Here is a 22658-nt window from a genome sequence, read left to right as displayed (position 1 = left end):
AGTGAATATACAGTTGTGTGTGCCTTTAATCTCACAGCTTTCACTTCCTCCAAAGTTCCTGGGTCAGCACCTTTTCCCCCAACCTCCTTTAGTGAGGTTGACTCTTACATTTGAATTACACTTAGATTCTCTCCTCAAAGTCTTCATTCCTTCCAGGGATTCTCTAATCTTTAAGATTAGTTTATTTTAAGTTACATGTGTAAGTATCACTCTTTGAGCTGTAAAGTTCTGTGGGTTTTGAGAAATGCATAATGTCCTCTATCCACCTTTGCAGAATCATACGAAATAATCTACTGCCTTTAAAATTCCCTGTCCTTCCACTGTTCATTCTTCCAACCTAGTCTCCCAAGCCCCAGGCAACCACTGATAATCTTATTATCTTTATAGTTTTGCTATTTCTAGAATACCATATAATTGGATTCATACAGTATGGAGACTTTTCAGACTGGATTCTTTTACTTTAACAATAAGCATTTAATGTTCCTCCATGTCTCTTAGTGGTTTGATCACTTGCTTCTGTTTATTGCTGAGAAGATCTTGTTGTATGGATGTACAGTATTACCATTTACCCTTCATCTGTTGAAGGACATCTTGATTGATAACAGTTTGGTGATTATGAATGAAGCCGATATAAATGTTCATGTGTAGCTATATGTGTGCACATAAGTTTTCAACGCAGACAAATACCTAAGAACATGATAGCTGGATCATATGGGAAGACTATGTTTATCTTCATAAAAGCTGACAAGCTTTCTTCTAAGGTGGCTATTCCATTTTGCATCCCTACCAGCAATGAATGAGCATTCTTGTGTTTCATATCCTTGCTAGTACTATGGTATTGCTGATTTTTCAGGTTATAGCCATTGGAATAAGTATGTAGTGGTATTTCGTTAGTTTAATTTTCAGTTCCTTGATAAAAAAAGACATCAACCATCTTTCCACATCATACTTATTTGCCATTTGTATATCTGTTTTGGTAAGGTATCTCTTCAGATCTTCTGCCCATTTTTGAATTGGACTGATTGTTATGTGTGAATCTTTTTTTTGCATTTTGTTTATTTATTTGTTTAATATTTTCCCTTTAAAATTTTTTATTGTTATGTTAATCACCATACATTACATCATTAGTTTTTGATGTAGTGTTCCATGATTCATTGTTTGCGTGTAACACCCAGTGCTCCATGCAGAATGTGCCCTCTTTAGTACCCATCACCAGGCTAACCCATCCCCCCACCCCCTCCCCTCTAGAACCCTCAGTTTGTTTCTCAGAGTCCATCGTCTCTCATGGTTTGTCTTCCCCTCCAATTTCCCCCCCTTCATCCTTCCCCTCCTGCTATCTTCTTTTTTTTTCTTAACATATATTGCATTATTTGTTTCAGAGATGCAGATCCGTGATTCAATAGTCTTGCACAATTCATAGCGCTCACCATAGCACATACCCTCCCCAATGTCTATCACCCAGCCACCCCATCCCTCCCACCCCACCCCCACTCCAGCAACCCTCAGTTTGTTTCCTGAGATTAAGAATATCTCATATCAGTGAGGTCATATGATACATGTCTTTCTCTGATTGACTTATTTCACCCAGCATAACACCCTCCAGTTCCATCCACGTCACTTATGCGTGAATCTTAAAACTTCTTTGTGTATTTTGGATAGAACTCTTTTGTCAGATAAGTAGTTTTGAAATACATTCTTCCAGCATACGGCTTGTCTTTTGGTTGCTTTAAACATATCTTTCACAGAGCTTAAGTTTTCAATTTTAACAAATTCTTATTTGTCATTTATTAATCACTCAATAGATATTATTGTTCTAGCTGGTTTTGTCTATATTATGATGATGGTCTTTACAATGATAAATATAACAAAGACATAAGCAATGATTTCCTAAAAGTGAAATAGAGTATTATGGAAAAAGTTGCCCAAACACATACCCTACTACGTCATTATTCAGGTCTCGTTGAATTCTCATTCATAAAATACAATACTGATAAAAATTCAGCATTAATATTGTCAAAAAGCAAAGTAATCCAAGAAAACTGAATTTGGAAAAGACACAATTAAAGAAATATAGGTTAGAAATTTTCAGGGAATTAGTTCACTTTATTCCTCCACAAAACTGACATTTTGTTATATTTTACTTTGATTTGATAGTTATTTCTTGGCTTTTATACAAAGCTACAAACACAGGAATGTTGACTTTGCAATCTTGAGTTACATAAAAAATAAGGAAAGGTCTGTGTGTTTCACATTATATCCTAAAATATAAAACACCTCCTATATTACATTTTAATATCATGTCCTTTATTTTTGTTAGTTTGTTTGCTTTTGACTGAACTTGTATAAGTTTGTTCACAGTAATGTCCCATGAAAATAATCTTCCATTCAGAAAGCTGATGCCTCTCTACCTTCTCATCTCTTGCTCCTCTCAGGAATGCTGTTTCAGGTGTAAACAACTCCATGCCAGGTGTCGGGGATGAAGTGAGTGTCACTTCCGACTTTGCTCCCAACTCTCCTAACTTGGTTCCTGCCAGGGTGCTAAGATCAGTTTTCTCCCTTGTACACATTTTCAGAACAACTGAGTCCCACCTTTCTCCTCGTGCTGGGACCTCTGCACTCAGTGTTTGCTCTGTTCCCCACAACTGAAGGATCTCCTCTCTACCTCCTGTCCTGCACTTAATGGTGCAAGAATCTGGGTTATACTCTACAGGGGGCACTAAAGAGTTGTGGCTGGAGGAGCAGGAGTTGCTGTGCTCTGCCATCCTCCCCATCACTCCTCTCTGCAAGCCTTGGTTCCATATTTCTTATTTTACTTGCACGCCCAAACTCGCACCTGTTACCTGACCTTCCTCTTGTCATCTCTGCCTGCCCTTCTGCCCTGGTCTGTCCAAACCCATACCCATATTTCATTCCTTACTCAAGACTCTTCCATCTACTGCTTTCCACAACACTTCCCCATTTCCTAAAAGAGTTGGGGGAAAATAGTTAAAGAACCTCCAGTATTATACTCAGAAAATTATTGTTATTTTTATTTCAGCGTGTGTTGATTGATTGCTAGTAGTGACAGAGGTCACGTTAGAATAACAGCGAAGGGCACATGAAGCATCTTGACAGACTCACGTATAATAGCATTGCCAAACGTCACCGTGTTTGGAGTCTGTGATGTTACCAAACATTTTCTACAATGTGAATTCAATAACTTTACTCTGTATAATCTATGGAAACTATAAACATGATAGTGACATAAATGCTAATGTTATTAATTCTTTTAAGTAAAGTGACTTACTCCATGTTCTGTTTATTAGGCATTAATTAAGTTTTAGATTCTCTTCATTGATCTTGCTGTTCAGATCTTTACAAGCTACTTTTCTGTCTAGTAGTCTATCAGTTACTGAGGGAGGTGCATACTGTGAATTTGTCTATTTCTCCTTTTATCTCTATCAGTTTTACTTTACATATTTTGAGTCTCTGTTTGGTGTACACACATTTAGGGTCATTACATCTTCCTGGTAGATTTACCATTCTGTAATGTCCCTCTGTGTCTTGAATAATTTTCTCTCCTCCAAAGTCAATTTATTTGATATTAATATAGCCACTTCTCTTTTTTAATTATGTTTGCATGTATGTATTTTCTCATCTCCTCTTACTTTTAACTTACCAATGACATTGAATTTGAAGTGAATCTCTTATAAACAGCATGTAGCTGGATTCTGGTTTTATGCATGTGCTGATCTCTGCTTTTTAACTGGTACATTTAGACCGTTTACCTTTAAGCTAGTCACTGACATGTCAGAGCTTAAATCTTCCATTTTATTATTTGTTTTATGTTTGTTTCCTCTGTATCCTGTTTCTTTGTGTATCTTTCTTGCTGTGGGTTACCTGAAAATCTTTTAGGATTCCGTCCTGACTTAGGTTTCATGATCTTGAGTGGATCCCTTCATATTGTTTTCATGGTGGTTGTTCTGGGTATCAAGATATACAGATATTCCTTATTGCAGTCTACTGATACTGGTATTTTGCTACTTTTGAGGAAAGTGTGGAACCCTTATTTCTATTTAGATGTCTTTATTTTATCTACTTTTAAATACCATTGTCTTCTCTCTTAGATGGTGTTATGTACTGTTTGTTTTGATCATCAGATGTGAACATAAGACTCATTAGGGAAACATGGTCTACTGTATGTACTCACATGTCTGGTCTTTCTGTTCATTCTTCTTTCTAGATACCCCAAGATTCCTTTTGTTGTCATTTCCTTTCCATTTGAAGAATCTATATGTGTCTTCCTTTATGGATATTTTTGTTAGCAACACATTTTTTTTTTTTTTACTTTTCCTTTGTCTGACAATGTCTTCATTTTCACTGCTTTCCTAAAGGGTAGTTTTGCAAATATAGAATTATAGCTGAGGGTTTTGTATCAGAAACCCCTTGGTGACTTCTTAGCCATCCAGTATCTCTCAGTAGGAGAAAAACCTTCTTGCTGAGTTCATATTATAATATCCTGTACTGATTACATAATGAACAAAACCTCTGAGTAAAATGATCTTTATGATAAGATGAGAAAGATCCAGCCATGCAGAATGCTAAAAGAAGGGTCTGCTCCAAAAAGTAGAAATTCTTATTTCTGTATAGTATAATCATTCACTTTATGGGGTAAAAAAAAAAAAAAAAGCCCACTGCAATAATTATAGTATATTATTTGTCTTCAATATCCTTATGAAAATAACTTTAAAGGGTAAATATCAAATAAAAATAGTTAAAAACTTCCAATAGAATATTGCATAAAAATTAATCAATGCAAATGAATAGTTTAGGAAATGTCTAGTTAGGCAAATACCTAAAATATGAGCCAGGTAATAGTCCAGAACATGCTTAATTATCTATTTTAGTTTAGGACCAATTAGCCATGGATAATTTAACAATAGTTGTTACCATATGTAAAATTTAAAAATAGTTGTAGAAGATATATTGTCATTCCATTTTATCTGTGATTTTTCCTTGATTTAATACTAGTGTAAAATAAATAATATAGCCCCATTTTCTAAAGACAGCTTTGACATTTTCTGATTTCAGTCAGTTGTTGAAGACTACTTACTATGCATGCTAAATCCACTGAAAACGGAAATCTTTCTACCGAAAATGCCATGGCACATAGCCCTCTATCAACTAGCTATGTAGATATTTGATATCTTCCTTATGAATCTTTAATATTTTAAACTCCATGTTATATAGCACTTCTGTAGAGGAAAGTCATTTATACATGCAAATCATCCTCCTCTATTCTGTATCCACAAGGGAAGCAGAGATATGAATTACAGCAAGTACATTTATCTTCAACTTAACTATAATTGATTGGCATCTGGGGTCTTTCTCAAGTGATGGATCTCAAAAGTTTTATAATAGGATAAAATATTACCAATATTAATGAGTATCACTTTATTCTGAAGAACTATTATTGAACAAAAAAATCCTATCCAAAAGGGAAATGGGATGCCATCTAAAATTGTTAGTAGCAGAAATCTTTAAATTAAGTTAGATCTTAAACACATGACAGGACAAACTGGTAATTGCCCTAATTACGTGTCTATCTGTGATCTCACTACATCCCATAGTTTTATTGAATGGAGATTTCATCTCATTTTGTGTTTCCTTGATCAACAATGAGAGTAGCCACTAAAATCCATGTGTATGAAGGGGTTTAAGATGTTGACTTTCTCTTGGCTGAGGAAGACAGAACATAATGAAGGGATCGAGGGTGCCAATGCAAGGTGTGCTAATGCAGAAAATATCACTCTTAGTGTGGGTTTTGTTGGTTATCTTTGATGAAATGAAGCATCTTGAATTTTATTGCTATTTAATTGATGGCATTTAGTGGGCATCTGTTGTATTAACTTTTCCAGTGCACTTTGCACCTTCCTGTCCTACCTAATTTCATTGAGAAAATGTATTCTTCATCAAGAAAATACCTGCTTGTGGATCTTGTGGTCTACCAACCCTGGTATCCATCCCATTGCTTACAGAGGCAGAGCTATAACCTAAACCAAGCCAACCAGGGCTCATCTTTTGCCACTTTTATAGTAGAACTCAGAGTAAAGACACACAGGGGTGATATTTTGCTTTGGATTAAAAGCTATGAGGTCAGCCCCTCCACTTGGAGACATCAGAGCCCACTAATCTAATCCACAGCAGAAGGGAAAGAAGAGATAGAAATGTGAAGAAAGAGTTCAGAGGTCGCTGTGCCAAATCAATCCTTGGGAATGATACTTTCTTCCCTATTTATTTTTGGTGTACACAGTCCTTTTTTGTTTGCTTGTGTGTTTTGGCTCAAGTTTATTTGAGTTGAGATTCTGTCACTTGTATCCCAAACTCTGACATATGTACCTAGGACATGGACCTATGGGGGAAAGATTGAAGCAGAATTGGTTGCCCACATTCTCTCTTATGTATTCTCTACTTAAAGTCCAAAAGATCTAGGGAAGATGACAGAGATGCTTCTATGGCTGAAGCTCAAGGCACCTTTCCTCTTTGCATGATAGAGGAAGCTTTTAAGGAGCAAAATCACCTTGTACAAAACATGATGGAGATTTCCTATGGGAAAGGATGAGGTGATGAAGTAATGGGAATATAAAGTTTTGCCTCTCCTATAGGGCAGTCACATCATGACATTAGCTAACCCTTGATTTAGGAACTATGTTTAACCACTAGAGGTTGGAGTCCTGTATTTGGCAAACATAAAAAGAAACAAATAAACAAAACCCAAAATGTCAAAGGAAAGAATGAATGCTTCTTTTGCCCAACTCAATTTGGAATCAAGCATGATACATGGGACCCTTGGATAGAGTGAAACTCAGAAGCCATGTGGTTCTCAGTGGGGGCAAGGCAGAGATTCACAGTCCCAAAGAAAATGAAGGGAATCTCGCAGAGAGACAACGAGATGAACCATCTGGATTACCTGGGAATCTGGTAGAATTTCCACCCTTTAAGAAGAGGAATAGAGGTAGTAACACCCAAGCTACAAATGAAAGTACCGTATAAAAATTAAATAAAAACAGAGCTATTTTAGGCATGGAAGACAAAGTTAAGGGGAATTGAAATCCTTCTCAAAAGCCTCACTCCCTCCCCAATGGAAGACCTCAGGTCTTTTGTGGAAACCCTACACTTTAATAGAATATGGCCTAGAAAATTCTTTTCTAAAACCCTAATTAGAAAAAAACAAAAAATTGAAAAAGTTGTATCTTTAGAGAAGTTACGTGAACAGCTAAAGTTTACAATTACATTTGATCTAATAAAACAGCTGCATTTCATGGTTACTATCTGTCAGGAAGCTTGTATTGACTTTCCATTTAAACTAGTTCAGATCATTTTGTTTCCAGTTCTTCAAATACACTGGAAAATGTCAAACCCATCAAAAGGCACTCTGGAAGCTCAGATTTGAGCAGGATTGCCAAACACTAAGCATTCTGAAGGTACAGATGATGGAAGCGCCTTTTCTTGGATTGACTACATTCACCTGGGCACAGTTTACAATGGGCCCTTCTCAACCCAGGTTGTGTTTTCTAGCCACCAACATTAGAAGTTGTCTGGAAGGGTAGGGCTCTTTTTCACTCTGGGAGCCAGCATTTCCTACCGGCTGCTAAAATGGCCATTCAGAACATAATAGGTTTTTATTGACTCATTACAGAGGATCCCAGTGGTGTTCTGCATAATCACTTCTCTAAACTCATGGCTCTTCAGGAAAACCATGTGAGTGAGCTGCTCCCTGCCCTGGACTCCTGCTGAATGACCATCGTAATTCTAGTATAGCCTTTACCAGGCTCTCCGAAATTAATCTGTTTATCAGACTTTCACTCCAGTTCGGACTCTAAGTTCTTTGGGAACAGCAACATTTTATTTGTGTTCCCTTTACATTTCCATAGTTGGTGCTTTTACTAGGTAGGTGCCTTCAATTCAAACCGTAGTTCATTTCTCAAGAGAGAGAACATAGTATATATATATATATATATCATAAAATATATATACTTTTCATTTTTTAATAATTTTTATTATGTTATGTTAGTCACCATACAGTACATCATTAGTTTTTGATGTAGTGTTCCATCCTTCATAGTTTGCATATAACACCCAGTGCTCCATGCAATACCTGGCCTCCTTAATACCTGTCACCGGGCTCACCCATCCTCCCACCCCCTTCCCTTCTAAAACCCTCAGTTTGATTCCTGGAGTCCATAGTCTCTCATGGTTCCTCTCCCCCTCTGATTCCCCTTCCCATTTTTCCCTTCCTTCTCCTAATGCCCTCCAGGCTGTTCCTTATGTTCCACAAATAAGTGAAACCATATGATAATCAGCTTTCTCTGTTTGACTTATTACACTTAGCATAATCTCCTCCAGTCCCATCCATGTTGATGTAAAAGTTGGGTATTCATCCTTTCTGATGGTTGAGTAATATTCCATTGTATATATGGACCACATCTTTATCCATTCATCTGTTGAAGGGCACCTCGGCTCTTTCCACAGTTTGGCTATTGTGGACATTGCTGCTCTGAACACTGGGGTGCATTATGGCCCTTCTTTTCACTACATCTGTGCCTTTGGGGTAAATACCCAGGAGTGCAATTGCTGGGTCTCAGGGTAGCGCTATTTTTTAACTTTTTGAGGCACCTCCACACTGTTTTCCAAAGTGGTTGTACCAACTCACATTCCCACCAACAGTGTAAGACGGTTCTCCTTTCTCCACAACATCTCCAACATTTGTTGTTTCTTGCCTTGTCAATTTTTGCCATTCTAACTGGTGTAAGGTGGTATCTCAATGTGGTTTTGATTTGAATTTCCCCAATGGCTAGTGATGTTGAACATGTTTTCATGTGTCTGTTAGCCATTTGTATGTCTTCATTTGAGAAGTATCTATTCATGTCTTCTGCCCATTTTTTGACTTGATTATTTGGTTTTTGGGTGTTGGGTTTTAGAGGTTCTTTATAGATCTTGGGTACCAGCCCTTTATTTGTAGTATCATTCGCAAATATCTTCTCCCATTCCCATGGGTTGCCCTTTGTTTTGTCGACTGTTTCCTTTGCTGTGCAGAAGCTTTTAATCTTGATGAAGTCCAAAAAGTTCATTTTCCCTTTTTTTCCCCTTGCCTTTAGAGACATGTCTTGAAAGAAGTTGCTGTGGCCGATGTCGAAAAGGTTAATGCCTATGTTCTCCTCTAGGAGTTTGACAGATTCCTGTCTCCCATTGAAGTTTTTCATCCATTTTGTGTTTATCTTTGTGTGTGGTGTAAGAGAATCATTGAGTTTCATTCTTCTGTATATAGCTGTCCAATTTTCCCAGCACCATTTCTTGAAGAGACTGTCTTTTTTCCATTGGATATTCTTTCCTGCTTTGTCAAAGATTAGTTGACCATAGAGTTGATTCTCTATTGGGTTCTCTGTTCTGTTCCATGGATCTATGTGTCTGTTTTTGTGCCAGTACCATGCTGTCTTGGTGATCAAAGTTTTGTAATACAGCTTGAAATCAGGCAACGTGATGCCCTCAGCTTTCTTTTTCTTTTTCAACATTTCCTTGGCAATTTGGGGTCTTTTCTGGTTCCATACAAATTTTAGGATTGTTTGTTCCAGCACTTTGAAAAATGCCATTGGTATTTTGATCAGGATGATGTTGAAAGTATAGATTGCTCTGGGCAGCATAGACATTTTAACAATGTTTATTTTTCTGATCCATGAGCATGGAATGTTTTTCCATCTTTTTGTGTCTTCTTCAGTTTCGTTCATATGTGTTCTATAGTTTCTAGAGTATAGATTACCTCTTTGGTTAGGTTTATTCCAAGGTATCTTACATATATGCACATGTCTCTAAGATATATGTATTTTAGAGGAGAAGGAAATGTTATTGCTGGTATATATTGTTCTATTATATTATTGTTATAATTATTATGAAGCTTGTGGAGCCTTAAAATATATTTGGAGAAACCTCAGGAGCAGGTGTTTAATACCCATTTAGTGATGGCACCCAACAAATACCTATTATTTTATAAAGCACCTTTGGTAAATATTGATAAGAATGGTGTCTGATAAGGCCCTGTATTGGAGTTTGGGAACCCAGAGTGAAGAACTCAGAAAGAGCACCTTTGCTAAGCCCCAGGAACAGTCAGTGCCCCATGGCTGGATATAGAGTGGCCATGGTGGGCTCTCTGGGGTCTGTGGTTGGAAAAACAGTTTCCTCCCTCTCCTGAAGTGAGCAGAAAGAGCAGGCTCTTTCCCATTCATGCCTGACTTTGGGAGAGAGCAGACTTCCCACCAGAACTATTCTGGAGAAGATTTCTTCGGACGGATTCCTTTCAGCTCTGCTCAGCATCACCACCCTCAGGTACTGGAGGCTCTATATTTTCAAAATGGCAAAATCAGACACCAAGATTGCCTGAGGATGGTTTTACCTCATGGCAACAGCTGCTTTCTCTGAGCTTCATGAGAAACAGCTGTTCTTGTGAGGATTTAGAGGTGGTTAGTGGACAATTGTGTGCCATTTTTTTCCTGAACACGTTACTCATGATGTCAGGATATATTTTCTAAAGTAAAAATCTCAGCCTCCCCATTCTGGTTCAGCCTCTCTCAATTATGTTTCTCGGAATAAAAATAGGATCTAAAATCCTACTTATCTGAGCTTGTTATTGGTTGTCTGACCTGTTTACATAGCTCATCCCCTATGAGGGTTCAGATCCATTGCCCAGGTCCAACAGACCAAAATGTACTTCCGTGCTTCTCGGCACCCACAGAAATTCCATCAGCCCAGGCGCTCACCATAGATATCATCACCCGTTGGTTTCCTAAGCTAGTTTTTCTCAGCTATGTTCAATTAAATATTATTGAGGAGGTAAATCTCCTCAGTTTTTATTTTACCTTCCAGTTGATTCCAAGTAACAATTAAGTAACAATAATATTTTAAAAGAATAACAAACACATAGAGATAGAGCGAAAACAATATCTTCACAAATATTTAGTCATAACCATCACATACATATGGACTGCTTTTAATACACAATCAAAAACCTCTCTGAAATGATCTGCTGGTCCCAATGATATTAGCAGAATGGGGTGCAGGGTAGGAACTCACCACTGAGCAATCTGTTCTCACGCTTTTCTCCCTTCCACTTGCTGCTCCAAATTCACCTAAAACAGTCATTAATATTATGTAAGAAAAAGGTAGTACGTGCTTTCTCATTCACAGAAAGTTAATTTTGAAGACACCAAGATGCAGATGTTTCCCATAGAAAATTACAGGCAGGATCTACATCTTATATTTAGAATTTGAAGCTTCTAGCATGCTATTCATTTTGTACCCCACAATTTGCAAATAAATTGATAAATTAGTAGGAATGCAAAAGAAACTGACATCCAGAAAATTTGAAGGACAGCCTCGGTGTGTGTCCAGGAGCAGAGATGTCCTCAAGGTCCTGAGGCAGGTTCAGAGTTTTCCTATAAACCATTATAATCATGACTAAGAAAGCTGGCTGACTTCTACTAACCAAACAGAAGAACCAAAAGGGTTAAAAAAAAAAAAAAAACTCCAATGTTTTTTCTTAATTTTCCCTTTCAGTAATCTGGTTTTATTTTCCTTTACTAAAGCAGACTCTTCTCTTTCCACAAAGCTGCTTATAAAACAGAGAAACAGATGCTGGAAATTAACACGCTTCTATGATCTGTAGTCTGTAACTCACTTGCTACCCCAGGGCTTCAGAAGAGGATTTCCTAGCCACACAGTGTGTGGGAAGTCCACAGCTCACCGGTTCAGGCCAAATAAATGTGAACTCTATGTGTGCCTGCTGACACAGTCCCATGGTGAGATTTATGTTTAAGTGCCACATGGATCGTGGCACCATGACATCGAACACACAAAAACATGTAGCCCAAGAAAGACTTTATCATTTACCTGTGCAAGAATGCTCATGGATAGAATCTGATTCCCCTGACAAAGACAGAGTGGTATATTTGTTGAACCACCATATACCTCGTTACATCTTGCAATTGTTCTGTATATCTTCATTCTTTTAAAAATATTATATAGGTGATGTCATAAACAAACATATCAAATTAATCACATCATCATATTTGTAATCCCAATCATAAAAGGGTATTTTGTTTGTTTGTAGAATACTTCAAGACACTTTCCAATTCAACGAGCAGAATACACATTTGATACCAGCAAAAACTTACAAGACCGATTCTAAAATAAAAAAGGATAAATTCATTAATTTATGTTTAAAAAATTAAACTTTAATACTAATACAGTATATTAATACTAATATGTCATATCTCTAAAATAAACTTAAAGAGCATAACAATGGTCAGAGATAGAAAAATCATTGGGGCATATTTTGAAGTTCAGAAGGAAAGCCAAGCAAACATAAAGTTTTAGCAGGTGATAATAACAGCATTTAAAATTCAACTGTAAAACATGGATTATCATATAAATAGTGCCGAGCTACTGACTAGTCATTTGGGAAAACAGGCCTGGGTGAAAAGAGTCCCGCTGAGTTCCATACTTAGATCTACCAACAAAACAACCACACACACACACACACACAAAAAAAAAAAACTATAAAAATAAGAGAAGAAAATGCAGATGCATGTTTTTAGAAACAACTTTGAATTATGGTTTGCCCAAAAGCTAGATCCTCACACATTTTCTCTTCCCTTCCTCATCTACCTTATTTTCTCTTCTCATCTAATCCCGTGGTTTAAAAACTGTATTTAGTTGGATGTCTTCTGAATTTTCTATCTCTGGTCCTTGGGGCCACCCTGAACTATGGACTCTAGATGCCCCCTGTCTCCCTTACTTAGATATTTATGGGGCATCTCATCCTAGACACATCCTAACAACTACTCTCGAGGATGGGTGGTCCCTCTGCTTTCCCCCTAATTTCTCCATAACTCTCACAGAAAGAGATTACAATAAGACAGAAGCCAAGTCTGCATGGAAAGCCTCTAACCCATTCCCATTATCCTATGACCGGCACGTGGTCCTGATGCCAGAGCTCCTGACCAATGCCAGGAGCAGCCTATTTTTTCTAAATACTAAATATTCTTTTATTTTCAGCAAAATATATTCTGGTTCATAGATCTTCTGAAACCTGCACTTCCACACCATCTTTTTAAACTTGGTAAATGATATCTCTATTCCCCAAGGTCTCAGGCCAAACCCACCCTTTCCCTGTTGCCCTTCTGCACCAGCCCCGAGCCAGCTGACCGTCTCTTGCAGTCCGACTCAGCCCCTTCCTGCTGGCCTCTTCCTTCCACCCCGTCCTCGACAGTCTGTCCTTGGTAGGGCAGCCAGGTCCATACTGTGGGAAGGTAAGTCTCAACCATCACTCCCCTGTTTAAAGCTCTTGCAGGACCTTCCTTCATATTTAGAATAGCCACCGAAACTCTTCACCAGATTTCATGTCACCCAGCTCTGTCTTGGCAAGCTCGACTTCTCCCCATGGCAGCTGCCCCCTTTCCCTCTGCGGCAGCACCTGCTCCCGGCTGTTCCTCGACACCCCAGAGTATAATCCTATGTCCAGGCTAATGCATTTGCTGTTCCACTCACCCAGAAATGCCTTCCCCTTTGTGATTACGTGGCTGAGGCTTCACTTGTCCCAAGTCTTTGCTCAGCGTCATGTCACACACGAGTTCTTCTGGATGGCCGTGGTCTCTATGCCTCCAGTTCTTTCAGTAAAGTGAAGCAACCACCTGTCATTATGTTCTAGCCCTTAGCAGGGGTTTATGTTCAGAGTAGCTGGAGGTAGGGGCGCCTGGCTGGTTCAGTCAGAGGAGACGGGGCTCTTGGTCTCAGGGTCGTGAGTTCGAGCCCCACATTTGGTATAGAGATTGCTTCCATAAATAAATAAATTTTAAAAAAAGGAGCTGGAGGTAATTCCTAAATGATAGAATAGTTACCATAATTTTAAAAATGTGGTTTTTGGCTTCCTCTTCCTGATTTCACAATATTAAGTGCAATTGAAGACAGGAGCAAAAGCCATGCTTGCTTCTGGTTTTGAGGACGTGCCTCTGCAGGTGGGAAGGTACGAACAAACAAATCACCGAATCCTCATGCTGTGGAAATAATAAGATAAACAAATGAGCTGAAGATTAAACTGGAGGTAGAACTGTTCCATCTGCTACATGGTTGCTTTTTGTTCCTATTGTATACAAATCTGATCAAGGGGAGCGAGTTTATTCTTGATCCTGGTCTTCCTCCTAAGATTCTAAACATATAGCATCTCAACAGTGGCATGAATCTTACACTTTTGGCAAGAAGCACATAGTACAGTAGAGTGTGGTGACAAACTGCAGTAGAGTGAGAACACACCAGAGCCTCTTTATCAATTGTCACACTTTGACATTTGTTCCAACCCTATAGTATCTGGATAATTGAATCTGATCCCTTTCCATGACACTTTTTTTTTTTTTTGCATTCTTTAAAAAAAGAATGTAGATGGCACTGTGGTTGAAATGTATTGTGTGTATTGATGTCTGCTCTCCAGGAATGTCATCTGGAGCATGAAGGGGCACTGGGTGTCATGGAGGCTTGAGGTGGCCCCTGATAAGCCAGTCAGGGCTCAGGTCTCTTTGGGCTCCCCTCTCCCAATCACTCCTGTCAGGTATTTGAAATGTTTGGGCTCTTGAGAGAAAGATAATTTATTATCACTATTTTATTTCTAGCACTTTGCAAAATTCCTGGCAGACAGACATTCTTTTAATTTTTTAATTGAATTAAATTATTATCTGCTGTCCTAGAAAGAACTCACCTCCACCACCTTCATATATTTATATGTATAGTATATGAAAATCATATATATATATAAAACTTACATAAATATTTTTATATAGTGAATGTATACTCATATATATTATGTAAAACAGATATCTTTTTTTTAAAGATTTTACTTATTTATTTGACAGAGACAGAGACAGCGAGAGCAGGAACACAAGCAGCAGGAGTGGGAGAGGGAGAGCAGGCTTCCCGCTGAGCAGGGAGCCCGATGTGGGACTTGATCCCATGACCCTGGGATCATGACCTGAGCCTAAGGCAAACGCTTAACAACTGAGTCACCCAGGCGCCAGTAAAACAGATATCTATACAGGGTATACCAAGAGTCTTAATTTGCATAAACTTCTAAGCCTATTGGCCTTTGCCTTGGAGTGGCACACACACACACACACACACACACACACACACAGACACTTTCTTTATACTAACTCTGTGTTCTTGAGAAACAAGACAGGTTGGGGAAAATGGAGTCCCAGTAAGTGGAGCATAATTATATTTCATCAGTCATGCTCTTACGGAACCTGGACAGGATCGCCTGAAGGAAGAACCAAGCGGCACTCAGAGATCTTGGAGGATAGGAGATTTATTTAATGCCGGATCTTGGAGGATAGGAGATTTATTTAATGCTGGCGGGCTCAGAGGAGAGTGGTCTCCAAAGGTCTGAGCCCTGAGCACAAACAAAGGGGGTTATTTATACACTTTTACTTCCATATATGTGGCACTTTTGCATGCGCGGCGGGTCGGGCAGGAGGGAAAACCTGGAACGACCCTGGAGCCAGGACTGGGACTCTCTCGCTGGCTTGGTTGGCCATCTCAGGACACAGATTTTCCTTATCATTCCCCCCCTTTGACGCCCCTTTAAACACCTAGTTTACAGGACATCATTTTCATTCTCTAAGGGGCAATAGTGAGTAAGGAGTAACTGGAGTCTGGTTTTAGCAGTTTGAGCAGTGATAAACCTAGTGAGGGCATTAAGAATACAAGGACCAAATGCTACTATGAGGAGAAGCAACAGGAGGGGGCCGACGAGGGGGGCGAACCAAGGGAACCACTGTGAGAGGGTATCCCACCAAGTTGTCTGCTGGAGTGATTCCCACCGGCGATGTACTCATTCCTGTTTCTTGGACCACCCCCAAATCATTAGCATAGAAACAACATTCCTCCTGTAAGAAAAGGCAGAGCCCCCCCCCCCCCCCCCCCGCGCTGTGTGAGCAAGTCGAGCCTGCGCCTGTTGTGGAGGACCACTGAGGCCAGTGAATTGAGTTGGCGCTGCAGGGCCAGGGCCGACTGAGTGAGGGCAGGAAAATCCACTGTGCGTTGTTGAGTTAACCCCTGGTACTGAACCTGAGACATCCCAATGCCAGTGGCGCCGAGGGCAACACCTGGTGCAGCCGGCAGACTCACGATAAGAGGGACGGCTGCAGGGGAGCATCGAGGACGGCTGGGGGTCCCCATATATGTGGGGCGTCACTCCCGGGGAGGACTGAAAATCGGGTAAGAGACTGGCAAGTGTGCATGACTGATCACACAAGGTGGTGCAGATGTATACACCTTGATCACAAGACAGAAAAGTGTTGTTAGGCGCACAGACCCAACCGTGGCCGCGATGGGAGAGGAAGAGTTTCCATACAGCGGTACCGGAGCCAGAAAGGGGTAATCTGAGGTCCCCGGTGCCGAGGTGGGAGGTGACACGGTAGATTGGTTGAGGATGACACGTAGGTATTGGATGGGACCGGGCTTCATACAGATCCAGCAGTCAGACGCTAGGGGTGCATTCGAGCAGTTGGTTAACAGCTTGGTGGGAGGCGTTAACCACACCTAACAGTTGCGCTATAGATGCTTGCTGCGTGTGGATGGGGGACCCGGGGATGCGCCAGGGTGAGTTATTTTCTGTCTGACTCTGGGGGTTTGACTGCAAGGCTTGGGGTGAACATGGACTTAATCATAAACTTGGCCATGGGGTCGGTCCCCATAGGGTGATACTGGCCCAACAGAATGATTCCTGTACCCATGACGTGGCACTGGGTTCTAGGACCAGGGCAAGAGGGTGGGGCGGCGTTGCATGACAAGGAAATCCGGATGTCACTGCGCTGTTTGAGGTGCCACCTGATGGACCATCGTTCCATTCCCGGCCAGGTCACCACCCATGATGGACATCCCCAGGCTTGCGAGCAGAACTGAGGGCAGGTGTTTGGCTGTTGAGGTGTAGGGCCCCCACAGATGTAGATATCTACCAGCCGGTAACCTGAGTGAGGGCCATGGTAGGAACACCATCTATGAGGTTCCCAGGAGGTATCAAGAAGCTGGCATCCATCAGAATGGAGGTCAGCCTTTGGTGTGTGCCCATCCCAGGTGGAAGAAGTCAGTGGAGGCGCTGGTGTAGGATTCAGGGGGATAAGCTGGAAAGTCCATTTGCCAGTAACGGTGATACGAGAGTTTGCCCCTCTTGCCTGGCCGGGCAGTAAAGAGGAACCACATACCAGGCAGCAGAAGACCGGGACTGACTTGGGCCAGGAAAAACATGGTGAAATGCACTCAGGAGCAGACAGCCGAGGGCCAGTAAAAGTGGGATCTACGACCTTAGAGGGAGCCATCGTGGCTAACCCATCAGCAGATGAAACCCGTGGACCAGTAAGTGCAGTAATACACCCTAGGGACACCCAATAAACAATGGCAATAGTAAGCCTCTGGGGAAAAGTCCAGTCAGGAGGGGCGACAGTGTAGAGTCCGACTTCCAAGATGAGGGAAATCATGCCGATGAGAGCCAGGGACCACGGTGAGCAGGTGTCCATCAGTCGGTGGGGTCTCGTTGAAGGTGAAGCCAGAGTGGGTTCATGAGGTCTGGCTGGACTCTCCACTGGCACAGCTCCTCATCCGATGATGAGCTTTCTTCACTCTGGAGTGGTGGACCCATGGGGTGACACCTGAGACCTTGAGGGCAGTAAGGGGCAGTTAGAACAACAATGTGGGGCCCTGTCCACTGCAGTTTGAGGGGGTCTTTCTTCCAATCTTTGACCCAAACTGAGTCCCCTGTCTGGAAGGAGTGTACCTGAGACCCTAAGGAGATTGGGGCCCTCTCAGTGGTGTACTTTTGTAATTTATTTAGGGTGGCCCCCAGGGCCTGAAGCTGCTCCTGTATCCCTTTATCTCCAACCTGATGCAAGTATCCTGGAAGGCTCCCCAGGCTGGAGGGTGGGGCGTCAACATATTAATTCGAATGGGGAGAAACCTGACGTCCTGGGCATGCAGTGAGCAAACAGGAGACCTGGGGTAGCAGATCCGGCCATGGGAGGTTAGTCTCCTGACAGAACTTTGCTAAGTTTCCCTTGAGGTGCGGTTCATTCACTCTACTTTTTCTGAACTTTGGGGCTGGTAAGCAGTGTGGATTCTCCAGGTGATGTTGAGAGATGTGGTCAAGACCTGTACAATGTCTGTCACAAATGTGGGTCCATTGTCACTCTGGATTGTTAATGGCAGGCCGAACCAGGGCATGATCTCCAGCAAGAGGACTTTAAGTACTTCCTGGCTTTGCTCCATCCTGCTCAGGAGGGCTTCGACCCACCCAGAGTATTTGCATACTATTACTAGGAGATATCTGAAGCCCCTGCTCGGCTGTGCATCTGTGGAGTCTACCTCTAGATCTTCGAAGGGGGTTGCTCCCATCCTCTGGACACCTGGTGGGGGCTGTGGTGCAGATGGATCATTATTTTTAGCACATGTTAGGCATTGTTCACTTGTTGTTGGGCATAGTGCTGGCAGCTGACTGAGGTAGTGGTGCTTCTTGAGAAGGGGGTATTGCCTTTGTCTCTGAGGTTGGGCCCCTGGGATCAGTTCAACAATGATTCTGGGCTAGTTCAGGTGGGTTCTCTTCAGTCCATACTGAAGGGAAGGTGATTCTGAACTCCAGTGGGCTGCTCAGCTGGGCCTGGGCACAGAATAGCCTCCATTCTTCCCTTGGCATGGTAACTGCTAGTACCAGAGACCCGGTCTCCTCTTGCCTTGGGTTCAATTGGAGGCTAGTGTGTCCGGTGGGCTCAAAGGTTATCTGAGCCCCAAGCTTATAGAGTACATCTTGGCCCAGGAGGGCGATGGGGCAATCGGGCAGATAAAGGAATAAGTGTCGGACCTTGTGGCCCCCGAGTTCGCACTGGCGAGCCTGGCAAAAGGGCTGTTGCCCCAACCGCGTCCCAGTGGCCCTGAGGATGGTCGCAGTCCTTTTGCTGAAAGGTGCCACTGGGGAGGTGACAACAGAGTGCTCAGCCCCAGTATCAACCATAAAAGTCACTGGTTGGCCCCCCACCTTCATTCTGACCGTGGGTTCATGGGGGCCAAGGAAGAAAGAGCCCAGTCCCCCTCAGTCTGAGTCCATTCCCGCAAGGCCTATGAGGTCCTCCCCTCGGGGTTCTTCCTCGTAGCGGCTGGGCTTCTGAGCTTTTCCTGTTTGGGACATTTGTTTTTCTAATGCCCTTTCTCTCTACAGTAGGCACATCGATCCCTTGCCAAGGGGTTCTGGGTCTCCCCCTTTTTGGTGGTCAGGGTCTCCCCATCTTTGTGTTGTCATTTTCTTTCAGGGCGGCGATGAGGAGGCTGACTGTCTTTTTCATCTTTTTGTCAGCTTCCCGTTCGGCTGCGACCTCGCTGTTCATGTAGACCTTACTGGCAATCTCGATTATTTGGGTGATGTTCATCTGGGCAAAACCCTCTAGGTTCTGAAGTTTTTTCTGATGTCTGGGGTAGCCTGAGCCACAAAGGAGGTGTTTACCATCTGTTAGCTTTCCTGTGCCTCGGAGTCAAACGGAGTGTATATCCTGTAGGCTTCACATAGTCCTTCGTAGAAGTCCCCAGGGGACTCCCCTGGTTGTTGAGTGACTGAGAATACATTACTCATGTTCATGGGTTTCTTAGCTCCTGCCCGGATTCCCCAGAGGAGGGCCTCCTGGTACCAGTGGATGTGTCCCTCGGTTGTGGTGAAGTCCCGTGCTGGGTGCTCTTCGGGTGCGGCTGTGTTAGCCCAGGCAGCAGGGTCGATGACTCCCGCCAGTGCGCACTCTTCCAGGTACTGCCGTGCACCTTTCATCACTCTTCTCCTTTCCTCTGTGTTAAAGAGGGTGCGGAGTAGCTGTTGGCAGTCTTCCCAGGTTGGCCGATGAGTCTGGGAGAGGGATTCTATGAGGTCTACCATGGCCTGTGGCTTCTCAGAGTCGGATGGGGTGTTATGTTTCCAGTTGAGGAGGTCAGTGGTGGAGAAGGGCTGATAGTACATCATGGAACAGCCGGGTTGGACCGCCCCGTCTTCATCGCCCCTTTTGGGTTCCCACGGCTCTCCTATTAACATTTGGAGGGTGCTTGCATCCAGCCTGGGGCACAGCCTGGCTGCTGGTCCTGGAGAAAGTGGATCTTCTGGGCCTGGGGGCACGGCGAGACCGATGGAGGCAGAACGTCTGGAGCTGAAGGGCCAGGTGTAGGTGGTCTTGGGGGTGCATATGGTGGGGGCAGGATCGGTTCATCCTCGGGATCTCTGGCTAGGATTGGTGGAGACTGGGGCTCTTCCTGATTTTTGTTAGGTCACTTGGATGAGGCAATTAAGACTCTGGCCTATCCCTGCCTATTGCAAGTGAATCGCACACAGGGGGCAAGGGTCTGGGCAATTCCTAGCCAGGAGTCAATGTACAGAAACTTGTCAGGGTGTCCTGGTTCTCCTATTACAACTCGCCACATTCGATGAATCATTGGGACATCCAATGTCTCTTCTGAAGGCCATTTTCAGATATCAAAGGTGGGCCATTCCAATTCACAGAGGGTTCTCAACTTCCCGGGGTTCATCCTGACTCCACAGTCTCCCGAAAACCCCTTCTTGAAATTTTTGATCATGGTCTCCAAAACTGTAGGTTTACCCTGCCCTGACCCCATGGTGATGTCCCCGTGTGCGGTGGTGCAGAGACAGACAAAAGGGGGGGTGCCTCCTGAGGTGAGGAGACCAATCAGATGTGCATCTGGCCGTGTCCCGAAGGAGCTTAGGTGAAGCTTAGCCATGGCAGTCTCAGTGTTGTGACTTACCATCGGAAACTATCCCAGTGCCACCCTAGACTGTATGCCGTTCACCACAGAATCGCAGACGGGCCCACTCAGACTCCGTAGGCTTCTGGGGACCTTAAGGGTGCCCGCCTGTGCAGTCACAGAATCAGTCCATTTGAGCAAGCCAGGTCGGACTGCACATTCACTCCCACATTCACACTCCAGAAGTTACTACATTCCCTCCCTGGGAATCCCTACCTGTGAGACCTCTACGAGGTCTCTGGGTGGTGATCAGGCTCCCCTTCCACCCCAATGGGGGTGGGCCTTTCTGGGTCCTGGGGCCCCAGGCCTTACCGGAATCTGACATCAGGACCAGGTCCTCACCTGCCAAGTCTCCTCGAGTCTGGCAGGAACAGTGGACCCCGGCCAGCCCGAGGCGACCGGGGCGGAGACGGCTGAAAATTAGGCAGGGCGCACCTTCTCGATTACGATTCCTCCTTCTGTCACCGCCCCGCCGTTGTCCCCAAAGTGGTGGGAACAATGGGCCAGCACGGTTGGGTTTCCTGGCCAGACAACCAAATGTTAGGGAACCTGGACTGGATCGCCCAATGGCAGAACCAAGCGGCACTTGGAGGTCTTGGAGGCTAGGAGGTTTATTTAACGCCAGTGGGCTCAGAGGAGAGTGGTCTCCAAAGGTCTGAGCCTCAGCACAAACAAAGGGGGCAATTTATACACTTTTACTTTGGTATATGTGGCACCTTCCTGTGCATGGCAGATGAGGCAAGAGGAATAACCTGGAAGGGCCTGGGGCCGGGACTGGGATTCCCTTGCTGGCTTGGTCGGTACCTTAGAACACAGATTTCCCTTATCAAAGCTAATATATTTTTATATCATAACATCTCTAGTATGTTAAATCATCGTATTTTTACATAATTTACCCAACAATGTAATTTAAATCCCCAGAAGCAGATGTGTTTTTGAAGTTGTTTTCAAGTTGCTAGGGTTCAGAGGACACTGGAGATCATCAGATCCAATGATACATAATACTTCCCGAAAGCAAAGCAATGGTTGCTGCTTTTAAAAATAATTTTAAATCAAAATCCAAGAACAAATATGTCTTTAAACTGTATTTTGTTTCAACTGTAACAATTGGCAGAGACTGTCCAGGTGGGGGATGTGGTGTTCTGACCCCCAAACTGACGAGACAGTGACACCCTTCTCTCACTGGAGAGGATCTCCCAGGACGGGAGTTCAAAGAGCACACTTCGGGGAATTCTGATTTGGGCAAATCCAATCATTCTATCGATAAGGGAAGTGGGACACATCATTTTAAAGCCGCATCATTAGAATCAGAGAAAATACAAATTGTCTTTGTCTTATTCAGTGATACCTTCACTACAGCATATATGTATAAAACATCTCTCTGTGTGTTATATATTTCTATATATACTTAGATAGATAAAATTATAAATTTATATAGTGATATGGATACAGTTATGGATACAAATACATGCACACATAAGTGTTCTAAGTCATTATGTTGTTCAGGACAACAATAATCAGAACATTATGGTTATAATTTTCCCTCCCTAGAAAATGTACAACACTTTTGAACTATTTCTGCCTTAATTCGTAATTTCAAATTATATACATATTGTACAAACACTGCCAGCATTGTGCATTTTATGTTGTCAACAATATAATTTGAGAGAAAGAATTCTTTAGAGAATATATAGTTACTGATTTTCAGAGCAGATTTCTACAGCAAGTTATAGGTAATGGGCAGAAACTTTGCGTTTGGGGGCAAGGCAGGGTGGAATTTTGATTACTTAGAAAGTCCT

This window comes from Eumetopias jubatus, unplaced genomic scaffold (assembly GCF_037043125.1).
Source record: "Eumetopias jubatus isolate StellerSeaLion01/CBP00866 unplaced genomic scaffold, mEumJub1_p1.0 scaffold_2, whole genome shotgun sequence".
In the NCBI taxonomy this organism is placed as follows: Eukaryota; Metazoa; Chordata; class Mammalia; order Carnivora; family Otariidae; genus Eumetopias; species Eumetopias jubatus.
The sequence above is the reverse complement of the archived record's forward strand: the minus strand, read 5'-3'. Positions refer to the sequence as shown.